A 10310-nucleotide genomic window follows, 5' to 3' on the forward strand; every position below is an offset into this window, starting at 1 on the left:
AAAGGTCAAAATATAGGGTCTTTTATGGAAATAGTTTTATTCATATTTTCAAAAAGAAAAAATAATTTATAACTAGTTTAAATTATAATAAATTTTAGTGTGTAATGTTTTGTATACATACAAATATATCTTTAATACAATATTATTTTTATATAAATAATGATACAAATTTGTCTCAATCCGACATATAAAAAAAAATGTATATTTTCGGTCTTAAAGCTCATTGTTATATATATATATATATATATATATATATATATATATATATATATATATATATATATATATATATATATATATATTTATAAAGTACTGTTAAATAGTACATTTGCCTACATCATATTTGTTAAAATATTAAGCTTTACAGACGTTCAAACCCACAAAATTACCCATTAAGCTTCGCAAACGTTTGAACCCACAAAATTAGTGAAGTTTGATAGTCATTGGAGATCTAGAATACAAAGTACATGGCTTAAATGAGAAAATACTCATTTTTTGGGTGACCTGCACTTTGGTACGGGGAGTGCCAACCTGCCATAGAAACAACACAGACCGTGCAATGACCTGTGAAAGAAAAACTAAAATTCTCATGTCCTAGCATCCAACCTCCGATTTCCCACAAATCTTAAATATAAGCTAATAGGATAGATATAAGCTTTTGGATGATGTCAATTGTCTCAAGAACCCTCTAGGAGTATTTTAGTCATTTAATAGTAAATTGTTGTTAATGATAATAGGTGGTGCTTAAGAGGTTTACGGGCTTAATGGGAAGAAAAATAGTTTAAGTTCTATTAAGGTAAATAATACAGAATACATGACTCATAAAAAATGAATTATAATGATTTCAAAATTAAAACCTTTCAAGTTATTTGATATATGTTTCATTATGTGTGCATTGCATTGCATGAAAATGGTTTTATAATGAGTTGAATGATTTTAAGAGTTTTTATCATGAATCCATATACATTCATGTAGGAGTGGGAAAATATTGATTTGTACCGCCAAGCCCATGACAAACAAGACTAATTTTGATTCAACCTTCAAAGTATCTGATTCACAAGATACAAAATATAGTAAGCTTTTTAGATGGTCAATACGGTCATTCATGGCCAAATTGGTAATGTACTTACAAAAATGGTCAAAATGGGAATGCACTTTCAAAAATTGTTATTTTAAAACGGAAGGTCATTTAAAAAGCCAAAATAGATTATTATCGAACATGCATCCTATTTGAAGATGGTCATGGGCAAATGGCAATGTACTTCCAAGAAATGGTCAAAATGGTCAAAACGGTAACGTATTTTCAGAAATGGTCAAAATCCTAATATATGATAAGAGAAAAGATTGTAACAAAAATAATTAATCTGATACAAGATAAACCATATACAAATAGAATAAAGCAATATATGTTTAACTTATGTGAATGAAAAATCGGATAGTTAGGTGTCATGCACCCACCTCTCCAATTCACGTACAAAAGAAGGAAAAATATGGCAAGGCCATAGCAGGAGGGACCACACCTGATAACAAGGGCGTTACACACCCTAGAGGGGACCAAGGGCATTTTGGGAATTAATCCCAGGTTATCCTCGTGGGTATTTAAGGTAGTGGAGTGGTGAGTAGAGGGCAATCAGAATATTTTGTAAGGATTCTTTTGGAGATAGTTAGCGTATCGAAGGCTAACATTCTATGTTGTCATTGCATTTGTTTATCAAAGGAATCAATTGAATCTTGTCAATCTGTGAATCCTGTTGTTGTTGATCTGAATTCATAACAAATTGGTATCAGAGCAGTCACCTGGGTAAATGGCTGGAGAGAAAGGTGGTGGGAAAGAGACTGGTGGAGCTCACCTCAAGAGGGTGGAATCGCTGGAGACTGAACTAGGCGTCTTGTATGATCGATTGGAGACTCAAGGCCATCAAATCCAACATCAAGCGAACTCCCTAGCTTCTATTCAGTTGAAGATGGGCCAACATCAGTCTAAGATGGATCAAAAGCTCGAAGAAGTGTTGGGGGCCATAGTCAAGAACCGAACAACAACTCCTAATGAGAAGGGACCGATGGGGGAGGAGAACAACAACACTCCGATCATTTCAACAGACGGAACACCAGGAGTTTAGTGATGCCGGAGGAACGAGATACGGAAATGGGGGTGGAGACGATCACAACTGGAGATATCGGAAGTGGGAAAAAGGAATTTGCTACAGATGCGATGAGAAGTGGAACCCTGGTCATCGATGCAAAAAGGAGTTGAGTGTAATGGTGATTCAAGAAGATGAGGATATAGAAGAAGAACCAACTCCGAAATTGGAGTTGGAACCTACGCCTGAAGGCCCCGACAACGCCCTCTTATCAGGAATTTGCTTGAACTCGGTGATAGGTATTGCCAATCTGAAAACCTTAAAACTTAGGGGATGGTTGAATAACACAGAAGTGGTGGTAATGATAGACCCAGGTGCCACCCACAACTTCTTGTCTCTTACTCTCATCGAGAAATTGCAAATTCCAGTCGCCACTACACCTGGCTTTGGGGTTATTTTAGGCACTGGGGAGTCAGTTTCCGGACAAGGGAAATGCCAAGAAGTTTTGATCCACATACAGGGGCTAGACATTGTGGAAGAATTTCTACCCTTAAACTTGGGAAATTCAGATGTTATTCTTGGAGTGCAATGGTTGGAGAAATTGGGAGCAGCGACCACCAACTGGAAAACCCAAATAATGAAATTCCAAGTCAACGGTCAAGCAATTACACTGAAGGGGGATCCTTCGTTGGAACGTGCAAGGGTGTCTCTTAAAACGATTATTCGCACCATTAATTCCATTGGAGGTGGGTTGTTGGTGCAACTTAACCACCTGGAATCCCTTGAATCACCCAACCTGCACTCAGAAACTCCAGAATTTTTAACTTCAGTTATCGAAAAGTATTCCTCTGTTTTTGAATGGAAGGGTGGCCTTCCCCCCCACAGGAACCAGCAACACACTATCACACTCAAAGAAGGAACAAAGCCAGTGTCAGTCCGACCTTACCATACCCACACACGCAAAAGGCATAAATCGAAAGATTGTTGTTAGAAATGCTAAAGGCAGAAGTTATCCGTCCCTCCAGAAGTCCATTTTCAAGTCCCTCCTTGTTAGTTAAAAAAAAAAAAAAAAAAAAGACGGATCTTGGAGGTTTTGCATGGATTACCGAAGCTTGAACAGGGTTACAGTAAAGGATAAGTTTCCTATACCTGTGATTGATGAATTGTTGGACGAGTTGCACGGGTCTAAGTTTTTCTCCAAACTGGATCTCAAATCCGGGTACCATCAGATTAGAATGAAGGAAGAAGACATTCCGAAAACAGCCTTTCGAACCCACAAAGGCCACTACGAGTTTCTCGTCATGCCCTTCGGGCTCACAAACGCCCCAGCTACATTCAATCGGTGATGAATGAGGTGTTTAAGCCTTATCTTAGAAGATTCGTGCTTGTCTTTTTTGATGATATACTGGTGTATAGTCCGGATGAACGTCAACACTCGAAACATCTAAGTCTGGTGCTGGAACTACCGGATAAACATAAGCTCTATGCCAACCCGGGAAAGTATGAACTCGGAAGATTACAAGTGGCGTATCTGGGGCACGTGATTTCAGCACAAGGGGTGGTCGTTGACAATAAGAAGGTTAAAGCCATTGAATGTTGTCCCACCCTTTCTACTCTACGGGAACTCAGAGGGTTTTTGGGGTTAACGGGTTATTACAGGAAGTTTATCTCGGGTTACGTGAAGATTGCCGCCCCTCTAACCGATCAATTAAAAAAAGATAACCTTGGATGGTCACTGGAAGCCACAGAAGCATTCCAATCGTTAAAAGATGCCTTAATCAAAGCCCCTATCCTTGCTATGCCTGATTTTACAAAACCCTTTGTGGTGGATACCGACGCTTCTGGAGCGGGAATTGGAGCCGTGTTAATCCAAGACAGTCGCCCCGTTGCCTTCTACATCCAAGTGTTAGGGGTGTGAAACCCGCTAAAATCTATATATGAAAAGGAGTTGATGGCTATTGTTTTAGCTGTGAAGAAATGGCGACACTATCTGATGGGACAACATTTCATTATTCGCACCGACCAAAGGAGCCTCAAGTATCTGATGGATCAACGCGAGGTTGGACCCGAGTATCAAAAATGGATGTACAAATTATTGGGGTTCGATTTCGATATCCAATATAAGCCAGGAACAACAAATAAGGTAGCGGATGCCTTATCTCGGGAATTTACATCTAACCCAGAACTGGGCAGCATTACATCTTCTTGGTCTCTACCCCTGGACCAATTGCAAAAAGAAATTGAAGCTGACACCTTCATTCAACAAGTAACAAGTGACATCCTCAATGAAGGAAAGACTCATGTGGGCTTCACCGTGAACAATCGTCGGTTATTGTATAAGGGACGACTCGTTATACCTCAAAACTCCACCTTGATCCCACTTCTCCTAGAAGAATTCCATAATTCGGTCATAGGGGGCATTCTGGGGAATTCAAGACCTACCAGCGGCTGGCAGAGGAATGGTTTTGGGTCAGGATGCGTAAGACGGTCCAGAAACATGTTCAAAGGTGCCATGAATGTGCCACCCAAAAGGCAGCCAATACGCAACCAGCAGGGTTACTCCAACCCTTACCAACTCCGAATCAGGTTCGGGATGAAGTATCCATGGATTTCATTGAGGGACTTTCCAAGTCTCAAGGTTTGGATACTATTATAGTGGTAGTGGACCGTTTGACCAAATATGCCCACTTCTTGGCAATCAAACATCCTTTTACTGCAGCTTCGATTGCAGCCTTGTTCGTGAAAGAAGTGGTGCGTCTACATTGGTTCCCTTCATCGATCGTTTCTGATCGGGACAAAATTTTCATGAGCCTGTTTTGGCAAGAGTTATTCAGGCTTCAAGGGACGAAATTAATGCGAAGCACAGCCTACCATCCACAAACGGATGGTCAGACTGAGATTGTTAACAAGGCAGTTGAGATGTACCTTCGTTGCTTCATTCAAGGAAAACCAAAATCCTGGTCCAAATGGCTGCCATGGGCAGAGTTTTGGCACAACACATCGTTCCACATGACCACGAAGTGCACTTCATTCAAGGCCCTGTATGGCAGGGATCCTCCTCGTATCATCCGTATTCAACAGGGACAGACTAGGGTGCCCAATGTCGAAGACCAGCTGAAGGAACGGGATGCCATACTTGATGAGCTTAAGGGACAACTATTGCGAGCTCAACAGAAGATGAAGATACACGCTGACAATAAGAGAAGGGAAGTCAAGTTCAATGAAGGGGATTGGGTGTATTTAAAGCTTTAACCATACCGACAACAATCGGTCACACACAGGCCATTTCAGAAGCTGGCGGCTCGATTTTTTGGCCCATTCTTGATCACAAAGAAGATAGGGGAAGTGGCTTACAAGTTGCTCCTTCCAGAAACAGCTAAGATTCACCCAGTTTTCCATGTGTCGCAATTAAAGAAAGCCATTGGCGACCAAACAGCAACCCCAATCATTCCGGCCCAGCTCACTGAAGAATTGGAACTAAAGATGGAACCCGAAAAGATAATGGGAGTGAGAAATGTAAGCTATGATGCAGGGCAAAGAATTGAAGTTTTGATAAAGTGAAAAATCGGATAGTTAGGTTTGGTTTAAACTCACAAACTTAACATATCCTAAATCAAACATTAGATCCAGTTCAACTACTTTAACTTATTAGCCTAGCCAGGAGAATCATGTATTGGATGAGAGTTTAGAAGGTCAAAATAGTCAATCGGTTAGAAGTCAAAGTCAAATATAGATTCAAGAAGCTTAGGTTGGGTATAAATAAAGGGGTCTGATGTAATATAAGAGGCATTCTATCATTTTGTAATTGAACCCCAGATAGGTACGATGTGAAATCAGAAACAGAAATATACATTCTTCATCAGTATTTGTGGATAGATGCAATATTTTTCAATAATGTTAAGGATTTTCATGAACTTAACAAGGAAAACTAGGAGAAGGGTAAAATCAGTAGTTTTCATTTCTAACACGTTTTTTGAAGGAATGAAATTCGTTGAATAACTCCTCATTTCTTTCCATGTGATCAACCAAACAGCCTTTTATCATAGGAAAGGAATACTGCATTCCATTCCTTCCCTCATTCAAGCATACCAAACGGTACCTAAATCAATCCAAAAAAAAGGTTATATTCTTTTCAATTTCAACCAATACCATGATTCAGCTATTTGAACTTGCAACTATTTGATTTTACAAGCAAGGAAATCACCTTGAAGAGCACCTCAAACGATTGATTGACACTCTTCTGATTATCATAGGAGTATTCTCACCAGAATTTGGAGGAAATGTCAATTATCAGCTTCAGAAGCCAAGGCATATACATAAGAAAGCAGATGATAGCAATCTTAATGATCTTGGGTTGTGTTTAGAATGGGAAGTTCATATATATCTCAGCAGAATGACATCACAGGCTCTTCAGAAGAATATGCACAAATCAGGTGGCAATGACCTTAGATGATGTGGTGGTGTCAATTTTCATATCCATGTTGCTGCTCAATGCTTTTAAACTACAACAGACGAAAAGAAAAAGATAAAGTTATATAAGAAATATAAAACAAAAAATATACTGCATGATTTAGCACAACTATCTAAATTGTTTTCTATACCATGATTTAGCTTATAAAATTTTACAATACACATCCATTTGGGTATTTTTGTGAGTGTAATCTAATGGTTTGTCAGCCATGTCTGAAACTGCATTTTCTCTCACTATGCTGCATCACATAAACTAATAAAACAGCAAGCACTTATATATGAGTAAAGGCAATCTTAATCTTAAAATTATGATATAAATGCGCCTTAGAATCCCCAATACCAACATTAAATCTTTAATTCTTCGTCCCCATATACATAGGAATCAAACAACGCACACAGAAGCCCCAAATTTGGGCATCCATTGAAACATGTATAAAGTTGACATAGATAGGCATATTATCAAAGACACTACCATAACTCCATTAACAAAGCCCATATAAGCTCTAAAACAACTAAATCGATGGTGGAAATTGGAAAATAGCATGTTAGCATGCGATCAAGGTCTTATAGTTAGTTCACAACCACAAACACAAACATATTTTAACGAGCGTGAGATGTTTCTAACTCCACCACCCAAAGAATTTTAATGGCGATAATCCATAAGTCAATCTTTAAGGCTATGTCCAAAATCATACATAAACTCATATACTTAACGTATAACATTGAAGCCTTAAACTATATCATATTTGTCTAAATATATTCAAAACAACTAAAACAATAGTGGAAGGTAGTTGTTGGTTCATGGCCACATAACCCACAAGCCCATGAGGCAATGTCCAAAATCATATACTCCATGTCTTACCAGAAAGAGTAGATTGGTCTAAATAACCTTTAAACAACTAGCACTATGTGCTTATTAAGGAGCTAATGCTTCATATCAAAACCTACATCATATTGGGATGGAATGTTACATGAGTAACAGCACCCTACCTATATATAGCTTATATTGAACAACAAACAAGTAAGAGAAATGGAAGGTATATCAAAGATAGAACAAAGATGCGACAGATGCTACCAAAATGCACAAAGAACCAATCCTTCCTGAGTGAGCAACAATGGCATAGACGGAAGCCGGACCAAAACGTTTGCAGGCAGAAATTATATGTTGCGCTGCTGAAGCCAAACCATAAAAGAGTAGGCTGGTTATGGCGATATTCATGGATCGAGGGTGCGTTTTGAAAGGAAATTCAGAGCCTTGCGACTTAATTTCAGCGAAAGCAGCTAAACCGATGATAATAAACTTAATTGGGGATGGGAGCATGATTTCCCCAAATATTCACGGGTAATAGTCCATCCAGAGGCGACACAGACTTTTCAAAAGACTAACGATGTAGCTGATGCATTTCAACAAAAAGGCTATGGCGAAAATGAGTGTTTCATGGCCGGCTTCTACGGGTGGTTTTATATCCACGACCACAACCTTTTCCTGGTCGATTGGATTATCAGGTGGCGAATGCATGAGTTTTTGGGGTTGGGGCTGAATTGCTGAAATCATTTGGAAAGGAAATGCTCTGTTGTGATGCTTCTTTCCGAAATCTTATTTTATAACTCAATCTGCTTTTGTGGGGTTGGGGATTTGGGGCTTGTTAACAACCTTGCTTACATCGGTCTTTCAAACTCCTTATGTCCACGTTGTTGGATCTCCTCTTGAAAGTCCACGATTGGATCTCATCCGTCTACACCCGAACACCTTGCAAAGGCTGTGGTTGGTCCCACTATATATATTTAAATCATTTTCATATATTAATATATTAATTGTTAATATAATTATACACTAGGTGTGAGACCCGTATATTATACGGGTTTATTAAAAATTAAATTTTAATATTAATATATAAATATGAAATATTTTATAATGTAATATTTTACATAACATAATCTAATCTTCTGAAAATTTGCAAAATAAACTAAATCATTTGAAGTATTTATGAAAATTTATTACAAAATTAATAGAATAATTTTATTTCCTTATAGAATCCATTACAATTTTATGGAATTTTATTTTAAGAAAATGCAAATCCCTAAAAAATGACAAGTAGAAAATAAATTTTCTAAAATTTTCACAAAATGACAAGTGTCAAAATGAAGGAAAATATGACATGTGGCAAATAAACATTCATTTATTAAAGATGATTAGATACACTTTAATTTATTTATTTAATCTACAAATATATTAACATTGATAATTGATAATTACAGATTTTAACTTATTATATTTATGTTATAGAAATTCATAGGTTGATGTTCCTCAATTTTTCTTTAATAAATTAACTTTATATATATATATATATATATATATATATATATATATATATATATATATATATATATATATATATATATATATATATATATATGGAAACACCATTTGGTGAGGATTCATTTTAAAGTGATAACTGGTAAGGATACCTTAAAAATTGAAAAAAAAAAATCTAAAAAAAAATACAAATCATAAAATCATGAATAAATCTATGTCCGAGAGAAAAAAAATGGATCATTAAAACTGAATTATGGATCATAATGATGCAAAATAAAAAATTAAAATTGAATCATGAATCAATTTTATTGATACAAATTTTTTTTCCAATTTTTTTTCCCGAACATAGATCTATGCACGATTTTATAATTTGTATTTTTTTTTTAGATTTTCTTTAAATTTTTTTTTTAAGATGTCCTCATGAGTTTTCATTTTAAAATGAGTACTCATAGGAACCGGACCCTCTATATATATATATATATATATATATATATATATATATATATATATATATATATATATATATATATATATATATATATATATATATATATAGGTTTAGGTTATTTTGTTTAAAGTAATTATTGTGTTATTATATGAATAAATGTGTGCCAATCAAATATTTAATTTTTAAAGGAAAAATGATTAACATTAATTTGATATTCATTAAATGAAAAAAGGCTTCACATTTAAAGATAACGGACGAGTAAAGGGTATATGTGTACATTTGTCCTCTCAATTAAAATAGGAAACTGACTCTATTTATTAAAACTTCCCGCATAATCCCTATAACTTCGCATGAACCTGGATTCCACCACCCTCTGTATCGGAACACAAAATCAAAGTATATCTTCTGTAATCAACTAAAAAAGCGGTTGATTTTGTTGTATTTTTAATATAAAGTGATCGATTCTTGAAAATTGTTTATAGAAATTGCATTGTGATCGTTCGAAGTAAAAGAAATTGCAGCATAATGACGAATACAAGGACGACTTCTTTCAAATCGAAATTTAAGAACTCAAAAGAAACGGTTTTGAATCTAGATGAAGACGATGATGATTTCGTTGCTCCGCCTATAGGTAATTTTTATTTTTAGTTTTTTTTAAGGTAATCGTTTGAAAACACAAGATTCTTTTGGAATGTTTGAACAATGAAGTATATGCATGTGGTTTTTTAGTTCGTTTAAGTAAAATAGACCGAAATACTATAAAAAGAGAGTATTTTTTATTAGGGTTTTCTGAAATTGAGGATTTACAATCCGATTAAAATTTTAGATTTTACAGATATGCTAGTGTTGTTTTTCAAAAAAAGGGGTTTGTGATTGTTTATTTTGTTTTGTGTTTTAAAAGCGTAAAAAGATATTGTTTCTGTTTATTTATTTTTTGCAATATGTTGTTGTTTTTGTGGTATAAGTATGTCAGGAAGATCTTCTGTAAGAATTG

General features: G+C 35.8%; 1 long non-coding RNA gene across 4 annotated transcripts; it reads right to left on the minus strand.

Annotated features, from left to right (window-relative positions):
- Window positions 1-370: 370 nt before the first annotated feature.
- On the minus strand, window positions 371-8263 carry LOC122194744 (uncharacterized). 4 transcript variants are annotated; one of them, XR_006184466.2, is made up of 4 exons: window positions 7627-8263; window positions 6286-6583; window positions 5340-6180; window positions 371-5271 (listed from the first exon to the last, which is right to left on the minus strand). It is a non-coding gene; the product is annotated as an uncharacterized LOC122194744 (long non-coding RNA). The 4 variants fall into 4 exon arrangements; XR_006184464.2 differs by having other exon boundaries at window positions 371-4892; window positions 5007-6180; XR_006184467.2 differs by having other exon boundaries at window positions 371-1762; window positions 1851-6180.
- Between the last annotated feature and the right edge of the window lie 2047 nt (window positions 8264-10310).

This window comes from Lactuca sativa, chromosome 6 (assembly GCF_002870075.4).
Source record: "Lactuca sativa cultivar Salinas chromosome 6, Lsat_Salinas_v11, whole genome shotgun sequence".
Classification (NCBI taxonomy): Eukaryota; Viridiplantae; Streptophyta; class Magnoliopsida; order Asterales; family Asteraceae; genus Lactuca; species Lactuca sativa.